Source organism: Copadichromis virginalis, linkage group LG3, assembly GCF_057382275.1.
Source record: "Copadichromis virginalis isolate Kocher_CV1m ecotype Utaka linkage group LG3, C_Virginalis_male_GT1.1, whole genome shotgun sequence".
In the NCBI taxonomy this organism is placed as follows: Eukaryota; Metazoa; Chordata; class Actinopteri; order Cichliformes; family Cichlidae; genus Copadichromis; species Copadichromis virginalis.
The window spans coordinates 17,601,532-17,627,776 of NC_140620.1; the positions used below are offsets into that span (position 1 = coordinate 17,601,532).

Below are 26,245 nucleotides of genomic sequence, written 5' to 3' on the forward strand. Positions count from 1 at the left end.
CCTTGGCCTCCAGTAACACTATATGGAATCTTAGAGTCATTTTGACCAGGATTTCTCCTTTAATGGAAATATTAAGCAAATATTTATGACTGCTTTCTTCCATTGCTGCAATATCTTGAAAATCAGAAATATCCTGTCCCAGAGTGATGCTGAAAAACTCGTTCATGCATTTATTTCTTCTTGTCGGGAATATTGTAATTCATTATTATCAGGATGTTCTTTTTTGCGTTGGGACACAGGCAGGATGCGATGGCTGCTGTTTTATCCATGTGTGGATGCACATACCCAGCTCCCAAATTGTACCCAAATACTGTACGTCCCTCCATCCAACCACACACTTTAGGGACTGTGACCACCCACTGCACATGCTCCACCGTGGTATCACTATGAATGACAACATCATCCAGGTGGCAAACAGCATATGCAGTGTGAGGACGCAGCTATCGCTACAGCAGGTGCTGAAAAATGCCCGAGTCTTCAAACAAACCTAACAGAAGTGTGATGAATGGTACGAACCCTGCACTCACTTCTTAATTACCTGGAAGCACCTTAAAGACAACCGGCCCCTCTCAACTGCGACAAATCATCTGGAGAAAAGGTAAGCATAGGAGACCAAACACTGAGGAACAAATCCTAGTTTCATCCTATGATAACAGCATTTTCACCATTTCAGCCAATTCCTTTTGCACAATTTGTCTCTTGTGCTTAGGCAACCTGTAGGGCCATGAACGCACTTTCCAGGCTGCGTTTCAAATTGGTGCTGCATGAGAGTCTTGCAGATGGTCGGGGGATGAACACATCTGCAAACTACTGTTGCAATGCAGGAACATCTGCTTTATTGGAACGTGTGAGATGCTATTCACAATGCATCTTAAACACACTCATGTTAAAACTTCATTCCCACACCTTGTTTTTAAGAAAAATTAATCATCTTTTCCTTGAAGATCATTTCAGAGTTTTTAATGAGCTGCAGGAACCGTGCCGAGAGCAGCCAAGTCTCCTCCTCTGATAAACCTCCACATGTACCACTAAAAACATTTAAATTAGTTTGAATCGGAAATCATGGCTCAAACTACTTGCTGTGAGACCATTTCTTTATTTTTCACACCAAACTGTTTAATAAACTTTACACAGAGTTCATCAATTATAACTGATGCTTTAACAGTATCAGGATTTCATAATGCAAACTTCAAATCAAAAGGCAAACAGCTGCAGAACATGTGGATCAAAATGAATTCATTAAAAAAAACAACGTGGACTTCAAGGATACAGTAAATACACTAAAGTGAAAGGAGCCAAAAACAGAAGTTTAATAGGATTTGAATTAACTAAAAGTAGTCACCTGTAATCTTTAAAATGGTTCTGATGTGTGCTGCTGTTTTTAACTTTTAACAGTTCTTTGCTGCCACTGTGAATATTGTGTTCTTTCCCTAATTAAATAAAGGTTACACAGCATCACTGCTCCATCTTCTGGAAAAAAAAGGTATTACATGGAAATACAGCCCACATCAAGAGTTTAAATATGAATGAAGGATTGAAATTTAACTGAGGTGAAACATGCAATGAATACATAAAAAATAAGTTAATTTTGGAAAACTAAAAAAGTTCAAATAAAATAAATGATTTACATATCCATATTTGATTTTTGATAGAATACCAGTTTGGTTAAAAAAAAAGAAAGAAAAGACATTCCTATAACTTTAATAGTACAACTACTAAACACTACTGTGTCCTAAGGGAACAAAGGTTAAAATGTAACTGGGATAACATTTTAGAGAATTAAAATCCCTCAAAGGAAAAAACATAAACTTGATATACATATCTATACATGCAGCTTCCTAAATGTAACATTCAGGATTTTTCACTGCAGGGGTCCGTTCTTCGTACCGCGCTAAGTAAGTTAGCTGGATTTGATTGTTGACGATTTCGCGTGATCCTGGATCGTTCGGTTCCCCGAAGCTCATCCGGGACTTGCTGTCATAGCAACAGAGCCATGAGCGTAAACCTGCTCTGGAGCAGGTTTACTTTATGTAAACAGGATTAGATCGCGGCCACGCAGGTATGTCCGCTTCATTTATACGAAAGCAACAGCGATATTCCACCACTGTTTCACCATAAATAAATAACATCAATGTAACTAAAGATAATGCAGCACTTGATCCTTGTATTGATGTCACACAGATACATACAGGTCATTTCCTAAAAAAGGGAAATGTACTATTAACATTCTATTACATGTATGTGATTATTACAGATGTAATTCATATTTCAGAGTAGTAATTGTAAATTACTTCGTGTAATCAAGATGAGAGACCACGGCTATAAAAGCGAAGGTGGATTTGGGAAGTCTGTCGCAGCCATGTCCTGTCCGTTTACGCGAGCAACCCATTGCGGAAGGTGCAAGATTGATAAGGAGAGTCCTCAGAATCCAACGTATATTGCGGGATAGACAGGATCCTTTAGCTCAGCGCGACAGTGTGCTCATTGAGAGATATCGATTTTCCCGTGAGGGTATTATTTACTTAACCAACTTGTTGACGTGGGGGTGCAGGACCACCACCTGTCTTTTTTTTGCTCTGCCCTTTTCTTGGTTGCTGTTATGAACAAACAAACAGATTATTTCAATTCAATTCAATTCAATTCAATTTTTCTTTATTGTCCCACAAGGGGAAATTAGTTTAGCAGCAGGAGGATAAGAACAACAGAACAATACTATAAAACAATAATAACAATAATAATGATAGAAAATTCAAGGACAATTATTTGCCATTAAGGAGACAAGACGCAGTAGGGATAAAAGAGACCTGGAGTCTTTTAGTCCTCCTCGGAGGTACTCTAAAACGGCGGCCGGAAGGCAACAACTCAAACTCACTGTGAAGTGGATGGTTCACACAATTAATAATAGAATGAGCCTTTCTAAGCACGTTTCTATTGTAAATGGCCAAAAGTCCATCTTGCCAGCGCCCTGAAATTTTGCTAGCGGTTTTTACCAGAAGTCCCAATCGATTCTTGTTCTTCACCGTCAGGTTACCAAACCAGGCAGCGATACAAAAAGACATCACAGATTTCCAAGAGACAAAAAGCAATATAAGTGATAAATATTACCATTCTGTGGAATATTCTTATATTTCACTTTTACTTGTTCCCATGTTCTAGTGGGTCCTGTTGTGGCTCTAATGTGAAAGAGGATATAATATAACAAAATATAATATAAAGTAATATAATATTGGATAATATAGTGTAATATAATAAATCTACCCTACCGCCTACTGGTGTTGGCCAGAGGGGCCGATGGCACGATATGGCAGCCTGGCTTCTGTCAGTCTGCCCCAGGGCAGCTGTGGCTACAACTGATTAAACTCTGAAACTCCTAAAATCCCTCACTCAAGAGTTCTTTCTCTGCTGCCAAAAAATACCGTGCGTGCTCCTTCGACATTTCGCCGACCAATCAGAGGGTTGCCGATCAATGTTTCTACTATCGATGCGTAGCCCCTTTTACGACACCCAGTTATCTCACATCATTTCATCCAGCTGTACTAATCGTCAACAGCAGGTGTGTTCGGAGAACCGGATTAGCGAGCTCACGGTTAGAGCGATGATTTGGTCTTGGATGTAGTAAGCGACGTACGAAGAACGGACCCCAGGTCCAGAAATCAGAGCTACCTCATCAGATCCAAGTGTGACATCAGCTGACACTCTTTACAGGAGATTCCATCTGAACTCTGTGGAGCCTGATCTCAAGGTTTTTAAGTCTGAGCCTGAAACCAGAAGAGGATCTTTCTCTCTCTTCAGATTCATTGTGATCCAGTGATTTCAGTCCTGCATGATCAGGCTGATGTTTGTACAGAGCAGATAATGAAGTGAAGGTTTTTGCACATTGGTAACAGTGAAACAGTTTATTTACAGCGTGGGATCGTTTGTGTTTGGAGTATGAACTGAGATTCCTGAAACTCTTGTCACACTGGTCACAGCTGAAGTTCACTTCCATGTGTGTACATTCATGTTTGTTACGATGACCTGATTGTGAGAAGCTTTTTATTCTACTGTATTTAGTATATTATTTTATTCTATTCTGTACAGCTGTGTACTGTATTTAGTCTTTTTGTATTCTAATTTTTGCGTCATAACTTTTGCACTGTCCACTTCCTGCTGTGACAAAACAAATTTCCCACGTGTGGGACTAATAAAGGTTATCTTATCTTATCTTTTGTCACAGTGTCTGCATTTGTATGGTGTCTCTCCTGTGTGGATTCCCTTATCCTTTTTCATTGAGCTCACGTCCAGTGGTGAAGGATGACCCACACTAGTCACAGATGTGCTTTTTGACCACACTGTGAAAGAGTTCATGTATTTTTAATGTACTTGGTGTGTGGAAGCCTCTCCCACATTCGTTGAAGTAGTTCATTTGTCTCCAGTGTGGCTGCGTTGATGTGGATTTAGGTCCAGTTGATGATTGGAAGCTTTTCCACAAAGCTTACAAAGAAACTCTTTCCCACCACCACAGCGACGACAGGGCTGAGAACTGGATCCATCTATGTTGCTCTGCTTTGTTTATTTTTATCCTGAATGTCGCCTGAAATAAAGAGCATCTCTGCCAACGTCCAATTACTTTTACTGTTTACATTATAACACTCAGCTTACTGAGAGAAAATGAGTCTTCATTTTCCCAAACAGTTCATTCAGTATAACTCCATAAGTTTACTGATCAAACTTGTTCCAAACAATCAGGTTAAAAATACAGGATAAAAAGGTAAATACATCCTCACAGTAACTGCACTTGTAGAGTTACTTTCTGGTGTGGATCTGTTGGTGTTTTTTCAGCTGATGTGGAGATTTAAAAGTCTTCTCACACAGGTCACATTTATAAGGTCTCTCCTCAGTGTGGCTAAACATGTGTTGTTGTAACTGTGCATCTGTTGGAAACAGTTTCCCACACTGATCACAGCAGTAAACACCATTTCCAGTGTGAATCCGTAGGTGAATATTTCGGTAGTGTTTTTCACTGAAACTTTTTCCACAGAAGTTGCAGCTGTACGCCTTCATTCCAGAGTGGGTAACTAGATAGTTCTGTAAGTTTCGACTTTGAGCAAAAGCTTTACCACACAACTCACAGTAGTGTGCTTTAACTACAATGTGGATGAGTTGGTGTTTTTTTTGAGCCCACACGATACGTAAAAGACTTTCCACACAACTCACAGCTGTAAGGTTTAACTCCATTGTGGACGAGTTGGTGTCTTCTTAAATCTCGACCCTGGGTAAAAGACTTTCCACACAAGTCGCAGCTGTAAGGTTTAAATCCACTGTGCACGAGTTGGTGTCTTTTTAAGTTTCCAGCCTGGGTAAAAGACTTTCCACACAAGTCACAGCTGTAAGGTTTAACTCCACTGTGGACGAGTTGGTGTCTTCTTAAATCTCGACCCCGGGTAAAATCCTTCCCGCAGTCATCACAGCTGTAAGGTTTAAATCCACTGTGGATGAGTTGGTGTGTTTTTAAGTGTCCAGCCCGGGTGAAAGACTTTCCACACAAGTCGCAGCCGTAAGGTTTAAATCCACTGTGGATGATTTGGTGTGTTTTTAAGCTTCCAGCCTGGGTAAAAGACTTTCCACACAAGTCGCAGCTGTAAGGTTTAATTCCACTGTGGATGAGTTGGTGTTTTTTTAAGCTTCCAGCCAGGGTAAAAGACTTTCCACACAAGTCGCAGCTGTAAGGTTTAAATCCACTGTGGATGAGTTGGTGTGTTTTTAAGTGTCCAGACTCTGTAAAAGACTTTCCACACAAGTCACAGCTGTACGCTTTAACTCCACTGTGGATGAGTTGGTGTGTTTTTAAGTGTACAGCCCGGGTAAAAGACTTTCCACACAAGTCGCAGCTGTAAGGTTTAAATCCACTGTGGATGAGTTGGTGTGTTTTTAAGTGTCCAGCCCGGGTGAAAGACTTTCCACACAAGTCGCAGCTGTAAGGTTTAAATCCACTGTGGATGATTTGGTGTGTTTTTAAGCTTCCAGCCTGGGTAAAAGACTTTCCACAGATGTCGCAGCTGTAAGGTTTAACTCCACTGTGGATGAGTTGGTGTTTTTTTAAGCTTCCAGCCAGGGTAAAAGACTTTCCACACAAGTCGCAGCTGTAAGGTTTAAATCCACTGTGGATGAGTTGGTGTGTTTTTAAGTGTCCAGACTCTGTAAAAGACTTTCCACACAAGTCACAGCTGTACGCTTTAACTCCACTGTGGATGAGTTGGTGTGTTTTTAAGTGTCCAGCCCGGGTAAAAGACTTTCCACACAAGTCGCAGCTGTAAGGTTTAAATCCACTGTGGATGAGTTGGTGTGTTTTTAAGCTTCCAGCCTGGGTAAAAGACTTTCCACACAAGTCGCAGCTGTAAGGTTTAAATCCACTGTGGATGAGTTGGTGTCTTTTTAAATCTCGACCCCGGGTAAAATCCTTCCCACACTCATCACAGCTGCAGGTTTTCTCTCCCTTTCTTCTGTGAGGTTTGTCGGCCTCCTGAGAGCGCTGACTTCTTGCTCCATGTTGGTCCTGCAGTGACAGAGATACAAACAGAGGCAGTGAGTGAAATGCAGTCGTGGAACAAACTGTAACTCCCTCTATTAGCGGAATCAAACATGTCAACAAACACATTGTAGGTGTGTTTCCACCACCTTCTGGTCATAGTATCACATTTCAATGATGTGCTACAATGACAGTCGTAATGAAAAATACATATTGAAGAAATATTGATAAGTGGAGAAAATATTTTACTCATAAAAAATTGAGTTCAATTTTTGTTATTGTTGTTTCAATGTGTGCCGATAAAAATTATGTTTGTATCTTCTTGTAACATCTGAGTTTTTTGTTTGTGAATGTAGATTCTGTGTATATATGGAGGAGCCCGGGATGGAAAAGATAAAGCTGCTGTTAACATGTTTTTAAAAACCAACAAGCTGTGCAGTTTCAATAACAGTGTAACTGTGATATTTTTCTCACCTTCTGTGTTGAAGTCATTTTTTCCTCTGTAGTGGCTGAGCTGAGTCCAAATGGCTGAAATTGTTCCTCTGTTGCTCCACCAGACTCTTCTCCTGTTACTCAGCTGGGACACAAAAAGTATATGTATTTTATCCCTGATAAAAAAAAAAAAGCAGAGCAAATAAACATGACTAAACTCCTCAGTGACAACAATACCTATGAAACTTCAATGTGGAAACTGAGAAGCAGCTACAACAAGAAAGTCATCAGTTGTCACAAGAACCTGAAAGGGGAAAAAGCCACTGATAGGGCTGCTCGATTATGGCAAAAATGATAATCACGATTATTTTCACTGAAATTGAGATCACGATTATTTGACGATATTTATTTAACCCTTTAAGACCTACTATAGAACCAAGTCCACCAGAGCTTATATTATTTTTTTTACATGCTGTAGTGCCATTTGTGGGAGCATTTCAAGTTGCTATACATCAATACAACTGTTATAGCCCATATTTTAATAATATGTATGCATTAAGTCCATAGTAATTACATAAATTGCAAAAAAGTGCAATAAACTACAAAAAAAAATTGAAAATCGCTTTTGTTTTGTTTACATATATTTCTACTTGGAGAAATTTAAGAGGCTTATCCCTCAAAACTTTAAATACAATAAAGTTGCAAAAAATAGTTTACAACAACAGGAAATTTATTTTGAGTGTCTTCATAGTTTTATTTTGGAGATACAGCAATTTTTATATACTGCAGGAAAAACAAAAAACAATCCTATGATGCAGATTTGCAAAGAAAACAGCATGTGCATCATTTCACTGTGGGAAGTGTTACGAACAGCTGATGGATCGGCAAAGCGTGTTTCTGGAATATTATGTTTTTGTTCCTGCAAGCGCTTTTTATGCAATTTTTGCAAAGCTATATGTGGAACGAAACCGTGACCGAGGACAAGCTGATGGCATCAGATGTAAGTACAACTCCTCCGGTTTCATATGCAAAACAAATTATTGCGCTAGCTTACACGGTTCAGGTTCTACAGGGATTTAAAAATAGTTACGCAAAACGGAGCGTGCTGCTCTGACCGGCTTTAAAGGGTTAACAATGACTTTTAAAAAATAATATAAAATAGTGTGCAACACCACTGAAGTTTTTTTTTTTTAAACTCTCTTTTCAACCAACGGCAGTCACTCTCCAAATAACTTCTGCTTAGCTTTCCAAGCTTCCCTCGGGTCCTCTTAATCAGCGGTCTCCAACCTTTTTTGCGCCACGGACCAGTTTATGCCCGACAATATTTTCACGGACCGGCCTTTAAGGTGTCGCGGATAAATTAGGGAGGGGCTAATAATCGGCTCAGTCATTTTTAATGATCGTTGAAAGCCCAGATCGTAATCGTGATTAAAATTCGATTAATTGAGCAGCCCTAGCCACTGACCCCCCTGCATATCACTACCTTTACCCAGTGGATGCTACACCCTGTATATATGGACTTCTATAGATCCACAAGTCCGGCTCACACTCAATGGTAGCAGTACCACCTGAAGCACCTCATTAGATTCCACCTACTCCACCCAGACAACCCACATGGAAAGGATATATATAAATCTTATAAAGTTTGTATCCGTCTTGTGTGAAACTTGTATGAAAAGCATACAAGAGTGAAAACAGATATAAGACCCCTTGAAAATTATATAATGAAACTTCTATGTTTTGGATACTTACTAAAACAATATATGAAAGTAATGAGAAAGTGGCCGCTTTCATGAGTAAATCATATAATTTTTTACTATTTCTTTTCCATATGGGAAGGTAAAGGGTGGTTGTATGTAGGGATGGGTATCGTTAAGGTTTTATCCGATACTAGGGCTGCACGATTAATCGTTAGAAAATCGCGATCTTGATTCATACTTTTGTGCGATCTCATTTCCAAATGACAACGATTTTAAAAAAAAGAAAATAAAAAGACGACGATTGTACCGCATTTTGATCCGGGACGTAATCTGCATGAAAACAAGCGCTCACTCTTCCTGCTCAACAAATGACAAGGGCGGAGCCTTATACCACGTGATACAGAAGCTGTGCCGTGTGATGCTAAAATTAGTAGGGAAAAAACAACGGAGAGCACGTCAGGGAAGACGAGAAAGTGACAGGAGAAAATCCATCCCGGTCAACCACCCAAACATCAATAACGGGAACCTTATACAGCACTTCCCTATACCCGTCGAACTCCCGCAGGCACAAAGAAATTACAGAGGCCATTACTTATCACCTGACCAAAGATATGGCTCCCATCAACACTGTGCAAAACGAGGGATTTAGGGAAATGATCAACACCCTAGACAAACGCTACACAGTGCTGTCCCGCAACTATTTTTCTATTGTTGCACTACCTGCTCTATACACGCAGTGTCGAGCAACGGTGGAGACGGAATTTCAAGCAGTACAACATTTTGCAGCAACAACAAATGTGAGACATTTGTTGTTTTTATGTTTATTTATTGTTTTTATGTTCAGTCTCAACTGTTATGAAGTTGATGTGCAGTTAATAAGTGCAATAAATATTTATCGTGAGAGAATCGTGATCTCAATTCTAAGGGAAAAAAATCGTGATTCTCATTTCATGCAAAATCGTGCAGCCCTATCCGATACCAGTACCAAACTGGTACTTCTGAAACGGTGACAGTGCTTAAACGGTACTCAAACTGGTACTTAAAGAATGGAGAACACAAAATTGGTCCAAAACCCTCTCATGTTCAGCTGTTTTTTTTGTAAAAAGATAACAATGTTAGCCTTTTCTGCAGCCATAGGGCATATATGGTATCACTCTTGGCTGGAAGCAATGCTTAAACAATGGAAAAAACACAAACTTGGTCCAAAAACCTCTCATGTTTAGCCGTTTTCCATTTTTTCTTTGGTCATTTTAGCCTTTTTGGCCAGGGTGAAGGGAGTATCTGCCATCAGACAAGAAGAAAGCCATGTAACTATGACGGTGTTTGCTAGTTCACCTTACATGCATTAATGTAATAACGTGGTTAGCCTACTCAACGTAAATTACACACGAACAACATTAATCTACATATATTGTTACAAATATATGTAAGAACTGAGCCAAATTTAGTAATGCCAACAAAATGAAATAACAATATTTGTATCTTATATATGATACATTCTTCCACAGGAGCTGCTGATCCAGTTCTACACTGCGGTCATTGAGTCTGTCCTGTGCTCCTCCATCACAGTCTGGTATGGAGCAGCCACTAAACAGGACAGGAGCAGACTGCAGCGGACTGTACGGGCAGCAGAAAGGATCATCGGCACCCCCCTGCCCTCCATCCAGGATCTGTACCTCTCAAGAACCAGGAAACGGGCAGGGAAAATCATCACAGACCCCTCACACCCTGCACACAGACTTTTTGATCTGCTGCCCTCTGGCAGACGGTACAGAAGCCTGCAGACCAGGACCACCCGACACAGGAACAGTTTCTTTCTCCTCGCCATCTCCCTTCTTAACAGTTGACTTGTCACACTGCTCCCACTGCCAGACTGCAACTGCACCTTATGTACATTTTGTAGTATTCATTCCACCTCATTCATTTCTGTATTTTATGTATATAAGTTTAGGTTCGTTATTTATAGTTGGTTTACACAGCTTTGTGTATGTATGTGTAATGTGTATATATAGACACGTGTGTGTGTGTGTGTGTGTGTGTGTGTGTGTGTGTGTGTGTGTGTGTGTGTTTTACATTGCTGTGCTTGAGAGCCACCATCTACTGGAACCAAATTCCCTGTATGTGTCTGCACATATACTTGGCCAATAAACACGATTCCGATTCCGATACATCTATATATACACTGTAGGGCTGCCACGATTAGTCGACTAGTCACGATTACGTCGACTATCAAAATCGTCGACGACTGATTTAATAGTCTACGCGTCGTTTGAAGCTTTGTAAGATCCCAAAAGACGCAGGAATAAGTAGCAGGATTTAAGAGTGTAATAACGGACTGAAACAGAAGATGGCAGCACTGCATGTACAAGGATGCCAGCTGCCGTTAAACCCCGAAGAAGAAGTAGCTCCGTCCCAGTCAGAATTCATAGCGCAGCCCAGCCAGTGTTGCCAACTTAGCAACTTGGTCGCTATATTTAGCGAGTTTTCAGACCCCTTAAAAAAAAGACGTGAAAGTGCTACTCTCAACAAGCAGCGGGTGCTGTAACGCAGTCAGTTCTTCTTTTACTCTTATGCTGTTTTGTGAATCACAAGGTTTAAAACTACTTATAAACACACACACAAAGTAACTCCACCAGAGTGTCTATTTCGGGTCACTTTTGCCGGTCCAAGCCCGGGCAAAGGAGCAGGGTTGGAATTGTGACATTAAAAAAAACAATAATTGCTAAAAGAAATTTAATTTGTAGTTCTAAATAAACTAACTGCATTTAGGACGTTTTTACTCACTTTATGTCTCTTCCATGATGTTATTTCTCTCTCCAACAACATAGGTTACAATTAGATTAGCATGACCAATTATGCAAATTAGGCGATGACATCATTTAGCGACTTCTAATGACTTTTTTGGACAACCAATAGCGATTTTCCTTACTGAGGAGTTGGCAACACTGAGCCCAGCTCAGTTTCCAACAATGGCGGCAGCTAGTTAGCTTTAATATTACTCTTATTATTCTTTCTGGGTCACAAAATAAACATTTAACATGTTTTCAGGCAAGAATGTAGCTGTGTAAACCTCAAATATCTGCTCAGTTTATCAAGACACCACATATTTTCAAAAGCGCTCCGACGTTTTCGGAGACGTCTGTTAACCACTAGCTCGACAGCTAGACGGGGGCAAGGCTCGCTAGAGCCATGAGAGCACTGGACTCCCGGCAAATCGTTTTCAAACCCACCGCCGTCTTTCGCTACTCAGGTTAAACATGATATATGAGTCACTTAGATAACTTAAAAATGTTATTGTTTGGCTTTTTTCAGTGTTTTATTTGTTCCTGAGTAAATCGGTTTGGCTGAGATTAAAGTTATAGTTCTTACACAGCTGAATAAACTTTAAGCAGACAGCTGATCATCAGAAGTGTGAGATGCTGGAGAATTTACTCCGGTGTCCTGTTATATTTTAGATAGCAAGGAGTTTATTAAACTTCACTGAAACAATCTGCAAATTTCATTAAAATTTAATAAACTATCATTTTGTCTTTATTTTTAGTTAGCACATACCTTAAACACTTAAAGCTGTAAGCTAATGATAATTATATAAGAGCAGATGCTGCTGGTGCAATAAGCTGTATGTTTTACGTTCAATGGATGATGATCTGATTAGTTGACTAATCGCAAAAATAATCTGTGACTAGTCGACTATCAAAATAATCGTTTGTGGCAGCCCTAATACACTGTCAAAGATACTTGTCTTTGAGTGAAGATTTAAGGTGATAGGACATAAATAAATGCAACTTGAATCTTTACTGAAGCTCAGTATTTGACACAGAGTTCAAGTTCAATGCTGTAATAACTAATAATGATTAATATAATAATAACTGTAATATTGGCAGTATAATATTTACATCACCAACATGAAATGACTTTAGTCTCATGAACAACATTAGCTAATTGTTATTTACTAGCTAATCTTAAAATGACTGTTCAGTACAGAAATGAAGCCCAACAATCATGTTTTTACAGTCCCGCGGTCTCAGCCTCAGATACTCAACAAATCAAACAAAGCTCATAAAAAAATAAACAGATGAACAAAAACTGTTTCTCTTCCATTTCAAACAATGCTGTATGAAACGTTTCAGCGGTTAGTGACATGGTTGCTAGGCAACCTGAGCAGCGCCATGGAGGCAAGACTGTCCCATTACACAAGCATCTCACTTTCGGTCTTTGAGGATGATTCCCGCGTGGCCCGCATCCTCCAAGGCTGCAGACCCTGAATTGGAATACAGCCTATAAAGGTGTGTGTATGAGAAGTACTTCTCAGAACCACTTGGTGTTTGCTGTGACTGCATGTAGTGGGATCAGTGGTAATAAAGCTTTGAAGAAACATACTTCAGCCTCATCTGACCCTTCTTCTCCAGCTGGGATATCAAAAGAATCGGTGAAGTCAAGAGAAAGTGAACCTCAACAGCACCTAGCCACACGAGAAGTCCGATCATTTTCTCTCTAATCTTCTTAGACTCAGAACAAAAGTTGTCCGGCTTTGTGTGTCTGGCAAAACACTTTTTACAAATCCTGCTGGAATAGGTCTGGTTACAGCCGCAGTCAAAGCATGATGGAAATAATTGAACAAGCAAGCAAATGTAGCCCTTTCGCATCCTTCGCAGTAGGCTTCCACTACTCTCTCTATAGGGCTTTGGAGTTGACATCATGGAACGCTGGGAACGCTGCGCCATCTTCCGGGGAAATGAATCAAAACAAACACACTGTGTTGTAACGACGACTACAAGAAAGATGCTTAAAAGTAGCTCAAAATAGCAGAGACTGTATAGAGACTGATTGCGTTGGAAATGTGGACCCGCATGAAATACAGCCGTGACGTAGAATCCCTGAAGACCTACTGCTATTGACGTAGCGTGACATTTTTTCGTACCTTGTCAGTGGAGTCAGCGCGCACAAGTCGTTAGATATCGTCATATCGCCCAGCACTATCGTGTGGACAATAGAAAAGTGTCTAGTGCCATTTGTCTTCTATTGTTTTTAACCCAAATTTTATAAATTATTACATAAAATATATATTTAACCCTTTACAACCAGTCGGAGAAGGCACTCCGTTTTACCTAACTATTTTTAAATCCCTGTAGAACTGGAACCAAAAATTATTTTTTTGGCATGTGAAACCGGAGGAGTTGTACTTACATCTTATGCCATTAGCTTGTCCTAGGTCACGGTTTCCTTCCACATACAGGGAGTGCAGAATTATTAGGAAAGTTGTATTTTTGAGGAATAATATTATTATTGAACAACCACCATGTTCTCAATGAACCCAAAAAACTCATTAATATCAAAGCTGAATGTTTTTAGAAGTAGTTTTTAGTTTTAGCTATTTTAGGGGGATATCTGTGTGTGCAGGTGACTATTACTGTGCATAATTATTAGGCAACTTAACAAAAAACAAATATATACCCATTTCAATTTTTTTTTTTAACCAGTGAAACCAATATAACATCTCCACATTCACAAATATACATTTCTGACATTCAAAAACAAAACAAAAACAAATCAGCGACCAATATAGCCACCTTTCTTTGCAAGGACACTCAAAAGCCTGCCATCCATGGATTCTGTCAGTGTTTTGATCTGTTCACCATCAACATTGCGTGCAGCAGCAACCACAGCCTCCCAGACACTGTTCAGAGAGGTGTACCGTTTTCCCTCCTTGTAAATCTCACATTTGATGGTGGACCACAGGTTCTCAATGGGGTTCAGATCAGGTGAACAAGGAGGCCATGTCATTAGTTTTTCTTCCTTTCTTGCCAGCCACACTGTGGAGTACTTGGACGCGTGTGATGGAGCATTGTCCTGCATGAAAATCGTGTTTTTCTTGAAGGATGCAGACTTCTTCCTGTACCACTGCTTGAAGAAGGTGTCTTCCAGAAACTGGCAGTAGGACTGGGAGTTGAGCTTGACTCCATCCTCAACCCGAAAAGGCCCCACAAGCTCATCTTTGATGATACCAGCCCAAACCAGTACTCCACCTCCACCTTGCTGGCGTCTGAGTCGGACTGGAGCTCTCTGCCCTTTACCAATCCAGCCACGGGCCCATCCATCTGGCCCATCAAGACTCACTCTCATTTCATCAGTCCATAAAACCTTAGAAAAATAAGTCTTGAGATATTTCTTGGCCCAGTCTTGACGTTTCAGCTTGTGTGTGTTGTTCAGTGGTGGTCGTCTTTCAGCCTTTCTTACCTTGGCCATGTCTCTGAGTATTGCACACCTTGTGCTTTTGGGCACTCCAGTGATGTTGCAGCTCTGCAATATGGCCAAACTGGTGGCAAGTGGCATCTTGGCGGCTGCACGCTTGACTTTTCTCAGTTCATGGGCAGTTATTTTGCGCCTTGGTTTTTCCACACGCTTCTTGCGACCCTGTTGACTATTTTGAATGAACCGCTTGATTGTTCGATGATCACGCTTCAGAAGCTTTGCAATTTTGAGACTGCTGCATCCCTCTGCAAGATATCTCACTATTTTTGACTTTTCTGAGCCTGTCAAGTCCTTCTTTTGACCCATTTTGCCAAAGGAAAGGACGTTGCCTAATAATTATGCACACCTGATATAGGGTGTTGATGTCATTAGACCACACCCCTTCTCATTACAGAGATGCACATCACCTAATATGCTTAATTGGTAGTAGGCTTTCGAGCCTATACAGCTTGGAGTAAGACAACATGCATGAAGAGGATGATGTGGACAAAATACTCATTTGCCTAATAATTCTGCACTCCCTGTATAGCTTTAGAAAAATTTGCATAAGAAGCACTTGCAGCAACAAAAAGATAATATTCCAGAAACACGCTTTGCCGATGTTCATAACACTTCTTACGTTGGCATATACATCAGTGCAAATTATTGCATGTCCGCCATTACCTGCCCGAAACCGGAAGTGACGTCATTTTTGTGGGCCTTATAAGCCTATGTTGATGTTCATAAAAGTCATGTGCATATTAGTATTGTACAACACTTTGGTCTACTAGGTGTGTTTTTAAAGTGCTATATAAATAAATGATGATGATGATGATGTTTGACTTTGTGCTTTTCCGTATTGTTTCTGGGATGCTTAGAACTTAAATTACACTGTTGTAAATATTATAATGCATCAAAATAAACTATTTATTTCCATTTTTCCTGTAGTATATAAAAATTAGTGTATCTCAAAAATAAAATTATAAATACACTCAAAATAAATTTCTTGTGGTTGGAAACTTTTCTATTTACAATTTCGAGAGATACACCTCTTAATTGTATTTTAACTAAAAAGATATGTAAAAAAAACAAATCAAACAGATTTTAAATTTTTTTGTAGTTTATTGCACTACAAGTTTTCCAATTTATGTAGTTACTATGGACCTAATGGATACATATGCATACAGATTATTAAAATTTGGGCTATAACGGTTGTATTAATATATGGAAACTTGAAATGCTCCCACAAATGGCACTACTACAGTTAAAGAAATTGCAATAATTTGTTCATATTTATTATAAATAATTCTAATTATAAATCTTACTTCCATTCTTTTATCCTGTGTCACTAAAAATACATTTTATTTTAGTTTTATACATTGATTAATGACCTGTGACCATGGGTCATTGTGAGCATCACAGGGAAGGTTGAAGCCGTCCACTGCACCTGTATGGCCGGAGTTGCAGAGACCTGCAGCCATGTCGCTGCTCTTCTGTTTAATGTAGAAGCAACAGTGCGGATCTGTGGCACAAGGACTGTTACAGATGAACTTGGATACTGGGTTTTGCTGGGTAATATGACCAAGAAACAGTCAGAGGTTGGCCATAAGATGGACTTCTCCTCTTCAGCTGCCCAAAAAAGGCTCTTGATCAAAACATAAACAGACCATCCGTATGGAAAGGTAAAACTAGCCGTCAACAAAAAAAGAAAAATCCTACCTGCTACTGTGGAAGAGTTGTCACCGCCATAGGGCTTTGGAGCGTGATGTCACGGGCGTGGGCGTGGAAAGTATTTTGGCCTGATGCGCCATTTTCCGGGTCCAAACAAAGCACAAGCGAAAAAGGAGCGAAGGCACACACAACAGCCATGGTTCGTACTTGCCGTGTTGCCGGCTGTGGAATAAGCTTAAAAAGGGTTTGTCTTTTTTATTCTTTCCCAACCTGGAAGCATCATGAGGGAGCTGGGAGGGATGTGAGATGGGCAAATGAACTGAATCATTTCTTCAACAGATTTGATTCAGCCATGAGGCAGTCTGCAACATCGGCTGCAGACTCACCCACCCCCACTGCTGCTGTTCCACCTCAGACACTTCACACCTCCTCTATTCACCCTGCTCACTCCCCCCCACCCCCAAATGCAGCATCCAATACACACTCAACACAAGGCTCCAGCGTGTCTCTCTCAACCACCCAGGTTAGGAGGGAACTGAGGAGGATTAATGGCAAGAAGGCAGCGGGTCCAGATGGCATCAGCTTGAGGGTCGTCAGGTCCTGCGCGGACCAACTGTGTGGGGTGATGGAGCACCTCTTCAACCTGAGCCTGAGGTTGGGAAGAGTCCCACAGCTCTGGAAAACCTCCTGTGTTGTACCAGTGCCAAAGACTTCACGCCCCAAGGACCTCAACAGCTACAGGCCGGTGGCTCTGACATCCCACCTGATGAAGACCCTGGAGCGGTTGGTCCTGGCCCAGCTTCGGCGCCTAATAAGCTCATCACTGGACCCACTTCAGTTTGCCTACCAGCCTGGCATTGGAGCGGATGATGCCGTCATTCACCTCCTAGATCGTTCCCTCGCTCACCTGGAGACCGCTGGAAGCACTGTGAGAATCATGTTCTTTGATTTCTCCAGTGCCTTCAACACCATTCTTCCCTCGGTTCTAAAGGACAAGCTGGTGAACTCTGGAGTGGACCATCACCTCACTACCTGGATCCTGGACTACCTCACCGACCGACCACAGTATGTGAGGACTCAGGGCTGTGTGTCGGACAGGGTCGTCTGCAGTACGGGGGCCCCACAGGGAACGGTTCTGGCTCCGTTCCTTTTCACCATCTACACTGCAGACTTCTCCCACAATTCCATCCAGTGCTTCCTGCAGAAGTTCTCTGATGACTCTGCAATAGTCGGCCTCATCACTGATGGGGACGACAAGGAGTACAGAGGTCTGACCCAAGACTTTGTGGACTGGTGCCAGCTGAACTACCTCCAGATCAACGCCAGTAAAACCAAGGAACTGGTGGTAGACTTCCGCAGGCACAAGCATTCTCCACTGCAACCACTGAACATCCAAGGTATGGACATTGAGGCTGTGGACAGCTACAGGTACCTTGGTGTTCATCTGAACAATAGACTGGACTGGACTCATAACTCAGACGCCCTCTACAGGAAAGGGCAGAGCAGGCTGTACCTGCTGCGGAGACTCAGGTCGTTTGGAGTGGAGGGCCCAATCCTGAAGACCTTCTATGACTCTGTTGTGGCTTCTGCTATCTTTTATGGTGTGGTCTGCTTGGGCGGCAGCATCTCTGCTGGGGACAGGAAGAGACTGAACAGGGTGATCCGAAGGGCCAGCTCTGTTCTAGGATGCCCTCTGGACCCAGTGGAGGTGGTGAGTGACAGGAGAATGGTGGCTAAGCTGTCATCACTGTTGGACAACATCTCCCACCCCATGCAGCAGACTGTGACAGCACTGAGCAGCTCCTTCAGTGGGAGACTGCGGCACCCACGATGTGGGACGGAGAGATTTCGCAGGTCTTTCCTCCCCACTGCTGTCAGGCTCCACAACAAAGACTTTAACTGATCAAACACACACATCCATACATATGCAATAATACTAAGTGCAATAATCCTTTCTGTCATCGTTGTACTTTTACTCAGTTGTATATAGCATTTGTATTTGTATTCTATTTTTATCTTATTGTATATTTATTTTATTTTATTCTACTGTATATAGTATTTTATTTTATTCTATTCTGTACAGTTGTGTACTGTATTTATTCTTATTGTATCCTAATTTTTGCCTCATAACTTTTGCACTGTCCACTTCCTGCTGTGACAAAACAAATTTCCCACGTGTGGGACTAATAAAGGTTATCTTATCTTATCTTATATGGCGGACCTTACAAAACGAAGGCGTCTAGCCTGGATAGCAGCCATGCGACGGCTTGATATCCAGTTTTCTTCCATCTCCAGATATCTGTTGGTGTGCTCCAGACATTTTAACTCCGGCAAGTTCTGTATGTTCATATCACTCTTTATAGCTTAATAATATTATCGTTGGGGTTCTTGGAGGTTATAGAAATTGCAAACAAACATAGAATTGAGTGACTGTGGAGACATACGTGCTATGTAACGATTTGCTAACTCTTTCGCACAACTGTAGGGAAGCCTGCCTATGAAATGAATCAAACAAATCCAGACTGGTTACCAACGTTACACGTAGGGCACTCCGAAATCCGAACGTGAGGGTTAGGGTCAGGGTTAACAAGATACGTGAAGATATCGGGGCAGGACAGTGGCGGTAAGTACTCTGGGTCTTTACTCCACTGCCCTACTTCATAGTCCACACCAGAGGCGGAAGCAGACATCTGAAACACCCGGGGCTTAGCCCTAAAGGATGGATGTGGGATTCTTTTTTTCCTTCCTTTTTTTTTGGGGGGGGGGGGTAGACATTACTGAAAGATTAATTGGAGCATAACTGAGCCACTGTGTGAGAGCTGAGCAGCAAAAGGAAATTAAGTGAGGGTAGAAATGACTGAAATGGGCTTTATTATGAATTTTGTTCAAAAAAGAATGACTTCATATAGGAAAAAATATATATCACATATGCAGGACACCTTAAACTAGTATTTTAATTAATCAGCAAGGCAGAACAAAGTTGGGGCTGCATCAAGACACGAGGACTAAACCCCAATTCAACCAGACCCAGAACTGATCCGGAATTAAAACAGGACTACAACAGTTCAAAATCAGGACCACTTAGGACTTAACCAAGACAGAACCAGAATCAGAACTAGATGATAGTAGCACTAAAAATCATCATAGACCCGCACTACACTTAGTTTTTTAATTCTACCAAAAGTACACTATTTACATTCAGAAAAGTTTATATAATTATTTAGCCTTCATAAGCCTGCATAACTTAATAAATATATAACTTGAAAAATAACAAACCTGAAAAGAAACACTAGGTACGAGATACACAAGTACCTATGATACGGATTTTGGTAAACAACCATTTGACTAACATGTGTTTCTCACCTGCTCTTGTTCCCTTACTGTTCTGTCCTCATTCTCCTCTCTCTCCCTCTTTGTGCTGACAATCATCAAATATACAGTTGAAACCAGATATTTACATACTCTTCAGATCAAAACAGATACACTTGGTAAAGATACACATCAAATCAGACTACCGTAATTGTCGGGCTATAAGCCGCTACTTTTTGCACAAGCTTTGAACCCTGCGGCTTTTAGTCAGGTGCGGCTTTTCTATGGATTGTCCATGATTTTTATCATATCGTAAGACAATTTGTTTTGTTTGTTCCGCTGTTGTACGGCACTACGTTGCCTGGCGGAAGGGCATGTGATCAGACACACAGTATCGGGGTTCAAGAGTGGTATGTTGGTCACGTGTCCATCTGCCAGGCTGGCCGTGCTGTACAAGTAGCACGAAAAACAAACTTCAAATTAACGCTACGCGTTCAGCGGGAGTCGTGGATGACGAGCGGCGATAAACTTGCGAAAAGCAAGTTATGCTCAATTCCACCGGTGGAATCTGACAGCGTGGAAAAGTGTGAAAACATCCATGATCACCAACGGATATCGAAGGGCTGGACTGCTGCATGATGGAGAGGAGGACACCACGGCCTTTCTGAGGGTGTTCGACTCCGACACTGACAACGAGGATTTCTTTGGTTTTCAAAGTGACAACGAAGGAAAGAAGCTGAGAGTGGATGACGTAGCCATCCTGAGCCTGTTCGTATCTGACACTGGAGAAGAGGACTTTGGTGGTTTTAGTGCGCAGGAAGATGGTGGTGAATGACTGACTTTTCTTCTTGTTAAAGCCGTGTCACTGCACCTGAGCCTAAAAGGTAGTCCGAATCTATTTTTCTGGTGTGCTGTAGGTTATTGTTATGTACTACATTTGTTACTCATTCATGAAGCACAGTACATGTTTCGTACTTGTAATTACTGCTACTTGCACATATACCTAAAAAGTTATGCAAATATGTACCCATAACTTGTTTTTCAAAATATTAATAAAAGAGGTGTGTCTCCAAACAGCCATCTCTTTCCTGACATTTCGCTTTGTGCATATTCTCTTACATATGATAAGTCAACATTGAAACACCTGCGGCTTTTAGTCAGGTGCGGCTAATGTATGTACAAAACAGGATTTTCCCCTGATTTTAGCTTGTGCGGCTAATATTCAGGTGCGCTTTTATAGTCCGGGAAATACGGTAAATGTTTATTTTTTTAGATTGATAAATATAAAAAACATATTTGTTAACTTTAAGAGTAAATAGAGAAACTATCTGTATTTCTTAATTTTAAATGGCACCAAATTGTATTCAAAATTGAGCCACACTTATGGAGCTCCACAATCCTTTCCCTGGTGTTTTGGTTGACATCTCTTAATTTTCCATTTCAAAGAAACAGGCTTTGTGTTTTGTCTTATATGCATCCACAGCTGTTCCACCAATTTACTCACATGGACTCTACTAACCTATCAGAAGCTTCTTCAGCGCAGAATGGAATCGTCTGGAGTTTTCTTATTAATTAACAATAAACTTAGTGTATATGTACTCCTAAATTTGATCAAAGTGATAAAAAATAGACAGCTCTGTCTCTCTTTATTTTGACATTTAACTAATTCAAAAGATATTTCAATATTTATTTATCTAAAACAAAACAAGTTTACTCTAAATTGATGTTGTACAGTAAAAAAAATGTTCTTGTGTTTTCCATAAAGTGTATGTAAATATCTGGTTTCAACTGTGAATATACTGCTGTGTATTGAAAGTCCTCTTGTTTTGCATAGATATACTGAACAACATACAAAGCATAATATATAAAATAACATCTACCTGAGTTTTTTCTTTGAAAGAAGCTCCTAATGTCCATTCTTGTATATCAGTGCATTACTGAAACCGATTTATTTAGCCGTGGAGGGAAACAACTGAAAATATGAAATAAACACACATAAGCTAAGACTCTCTAAAGAAACAGCATTGTTGTTGTTCGGCTTTTCATTTCGCCATTTGTTGATTAACTTGAAGAGCAAGTAACGTAATATTGGTCAAGTGATCAGTTTCATATCAATGAAACTCATATCAATCTTTCGTGATACACCGTCATATTTACATTTTTTATACAGTATGAATGATTTACTTTGGTACCTGGTCAATCTTCAGTTCTCCTCTGTCTGCCTAGCTCCATTTCTCCAACAGCGCACTTGCAGTAGTGATGTGTCGGTCGCGAACGAAATGGCTCGTAGAGCCGGCTCTTTGGAGTGAACGACGCGAGCCGGCTCCTTATTGGGAGCCGTTTTTTTTTCTCTCTCTCTCGCACTTTTTTCCCCGCGTCACTCCGCACTCGAGCCTTGTGCTTTGCGCTGAAAAGAGAGGGGAGGGGCAGTAGTTACACTGGCAGTAGCACAGGAACAGAGCTGGAGGGAAACAGCCAGGGACATCAACGTCACATTAGAAAGGTATAGTAATCATCCAAAACTATATTCAGTTGCGGATGATAAAGGATTCAGAAAGTTTATTCATACAGGCCCAAATGGCAGAGAATATGCATGTTCTTTTTGTTTTCATATTTTAATTTATATTTAATTGTGTTGTGGTTTGCAGTGTTTTGTGTTGTTTCACTTTAAATTTGTTTAAAAGGAAAAAAGCTGAAAATTTAAATAGTTAAAAGTTGAAATGTAAATAGTTGGTTTTTTGTATTATATTATTTATTTATTACATTTTGTGTGGAGTGAATAAATAAAAGTATATTTACAGTGGCCCCTAGAGACAAAGCACGTAAAAACTCCAAAACACGTACAAAAGACAACAGAAGTGCTCCAGGATGCTCGGGCGCAGTGTTGAGCTTTTGTTACCTAGTGGCTACACAAGCCAGCAAGTACCAACGACCGGATTTGGTGTGTGGTAGTAACAGGTAAATGAACTTTTTTTTAAATTATTTGAATATATATGAGTGCTTGTGTATAAATACACAAACAATACACACATGCTTTCAATTGTGTAATTTAAGTGATCTAGGTAGCGGTTTTGAAAGTTCAGTTAACGTTAGAAATGTGTTTTGGAGTTTGTACGTGTTTTGTCTCTAGGGGCCACCGCATATATTTATATATAAACATATATAAATAAAACCACTTCTTTTTTTACATTAGTAATTCCTTTTGTGCATAATTTTATATTATTGTTAATAATAAATTAATTAAAGCAACAAAACAACCTGAAGAGCCGGTTTGGAGCCGAAAGAGCAGACTCTTTTTAGTGAGCCGAGCTGAAAGAGCCGGAAATCCCATCACATCATCACTGCGGGGCGATCGTGGCTCAAGACTTGGGAGTTCGCCTTGTAATCGGAAGGTTGCCGGTTCGAGCCCCGGCTTGGAAAGTCTCGGTCATTGTGTCCTTGGGCAAGACACTTCACCCGTTGCCTACTGGTGGTAGTCAGAGGGCCAGTGTCGGCAGCCTCGCCTCTGTCAGTGCGCCCCAGGGTGGCTGTGGCTACAATGTAGCTTGCCATCACCAGTGTGTGAATGGGTGGATGACTGGATATGTAAAGCGCTTTGGGGTCCTAAGGGACTAGTAAAGCACTATATAAATACAGGCCAACAATCATGTTTTTGCGGTCTCAGCCTCAGATACTCAACAAATCAAACAAAGCTCATAAAAAAATAAACAGATGAACAAAAACAGTTTTGTAATAGAGTGAATTGTTGCCCCCCAGTGGTAAAATACAGAAGTGCCTGTTACAGGGCTAGTTCTTGGTTGACCAATATATAACAACAAAAAGGGTAGATTTCTGCACGCTAAGAAAACAACAAGTTAGTGTGTGATGTCCTGCTGTTCAATAAAGGCACCTATCCACGTCCTTCTGTCCTGATCTTTTTAAAGAGCCTAATCCAGAATATCACAGTTTCTCTAAATACAGGCCATTTACCATTCACTAACTCGCAGGCAGTAGCTGCCCCGTCCTGCTTAGTGCCTGAGCTCAGATCATACCAATATTAGGGGGGGTTTACGCACAGTCGTAAACACATACACATACAAATACAAATCCTGATTTACAAGTACAAAATATTTATGATCACATTTTGAGCCCATACTTGAGCTTTGGCCCAGAAAGTGGCGCGTCAGGCCAAAATCCTTTCCACGCCCACCCCTGTGACATCACGCTCCAAAGCCCTTTGGCCTCCTTCTCAGCAAGCTTCCACTACTCTCACCCTGGAGTTGCGCTCCCCCAGGCTTGTACCTGTGGCTTCATGTCCTGGGGTGGGGGTTGGTTGTTCTCCTGCCCTGCACCCCATCCTTTTGTTCATATTCCAAGACTATTTTTCTTTATGTATTCTTTCCCCCCAGCAACCGCCATATTATGATGTTGCAAGCAATCACAAACTCTACAGTCTGTCTAACTCCAATGTCTACCAAGCAATCTATTATTCTCAACAGAGCTAAACTCAGCATAAACTGAACCCACATTAAAGTTAGCTCGATGCTTACCTTTAGACGAGCCCACAAACCGAGAGAAACTCCGTGATGAAGCTGGAACTCTTTCCAAAAACAGGAAACAGATCAGGGAGCAGAGACCCACGTGGTTCACGCTGATCTCAGCTACGATCCAGGAGACAAGGGTGTGCAGATCGATGCAGATATCGATCCAAACGTTGGTAGTGGTATATGTTCCTGTAAGTTTACTACTTTACAACCGTTTCATAAAAAAGCAGCTCTCTCTGCTCGACTCCTCTCCTGCATACACACTTTGCTCCGCCCCCTTTATCTGACTCCGCTGTGATTTGTTGCTGTGCGGTCACGTGACTCAGCTGCACAACGTAACCCAGTGGAGTGTTATTTCAAAAGTAGCGCCAATCTCCTTTTCCTAAACTCTTTTCCTTGGCCTCGATGAAAACGTCATCGTGGGGAGGACAATATGGAATCAGAACGATGCCACCTTGAAGCGAAACCGAAAAAAAATATTGTAACTGAAATAAATGTACTGGAAAATCTTGTATTGAAACCGAAAAAACAATTGATAGTGAATAAACAATTAATTGAAACTGTAATTTTTTTGTTTTCGTTTACAATTTTTTTTTTCGGTCTCAATCCATTTTTCGGTTTCAATCCATTTTTTTTCGGTTTCAAACCATTTTTCAGTTTCAATCCATTTTTGTCATTTTTGTCATCCACATTGTCAGATGTAGCCCCCAAAATTTTTTACACACTGTAGTCAAACACCTGTTTAAAAAAAACCTGTTCTTGATCTTACGATTCTTGCAAATTACAGGCCTTTCTTCTAACTACCTTTTCTTTCCAAAATTCTTGAAAAGAGAGTTGACAGTCAATGAATGACCTTCCTGAAAAAGCAAAATGTTTTACACGTTTTCCAATTTGGTTTTAAACCCTTTCATAGCACTGAATCAGCCATTTTACAAGTTTTTAATGACATATTTTTAGCCACTGATGCTGGGGACTGTGTTGTTCTTGTACTTTTAGATTTGACAGTTGCATTTGATACTGTGGATCATGCATTTTACTCTGTCATTTGGAGCACTGGGTGGGCACTTGAGTGGTTCAGGTCCTACTTGGCGGGGCAAACATTTTGTGTCAGTCTCTGTGACCATGTGCCATCCTCCGCTCCTCTCTTGTGTGGTGTCCCACAGAGCTCAGTTCTAGGCCCCCTTCTCTTTTCTTTGTATCTGCTCTCTCTTGGATCTATACTGAGAAAACACAGCATTGCATTTCACTTCTATGCTGATGACTGTCAGATATATGTCCCTCTACATCATAAAGGCACATATTCCATACAACCATTACTTCAGTGTCTTGATGACATTAAGGCTTGGATGTCTCTTAACTTTTTAAAATTCAATGATAAAAAGACTGAGGTGATGACTTTTGGTAGCCCCACTGAGATGCCAAATGTATATTTAGATTCCTTGGCTCGGTATGTTAAGCCAACTGTCACAAACCTGCTGGTCAAAGTGGACTGTAATGAGAAAAGATGACATTATATGCCACGGTAAATGCACTGCCTAATTGTTACCTCTCCCCACTGCCTTCAGTGGCAGGCAGCAGGAAACAGATCAGGAGGCAGAGATGATCTTTAAGTTTAACATTACTCACAATATTGCCAAAGATTGATATGGAATTTAAGCACAAGCGCGTTTCAGTAACTTATCTTTCTTGTAGATCTGTGCTCCAAATAAAGAACTTTATGCTGACAAGATTATTAGTTAAAATAACAAATTTTAAGTTACAAATCAATATTGTCTGCATGGACAGATATTCCACATTCCATATATCATCATTCAGGTCCTGCATCAATACATTTCCATATTTTTATATCTATAAAAAAAGCCGACACTTGC

At 40.7% G+C, this 26,245-nt stretch overlaps 1 pseudogene across 1 annotated transcript; it reads right to left on the minus strand.

Annotated features, from left to right (window-relative positions):
• Window positions 1–1,080: 1,080 nt before the first annotated feature.
• LOC146713135 (uncharacterized) lies at window positions 1,081–24,638 on the minus strand (annotated as a pseudogene). The gene is made up of 3 exons (XR_014919079.1): window positions 24,381–24,638; window positions 6,983–7,085; window positions 1,081–6,535 (listed from the first exon to the last, which is right to left on the minus strand). The product of XR_014919079.1 is annotated as an uncharacterized LOC146713135 (transcript).
• Window positions 24,639–26,245: the final 1,607 nt, after the last annotated feature.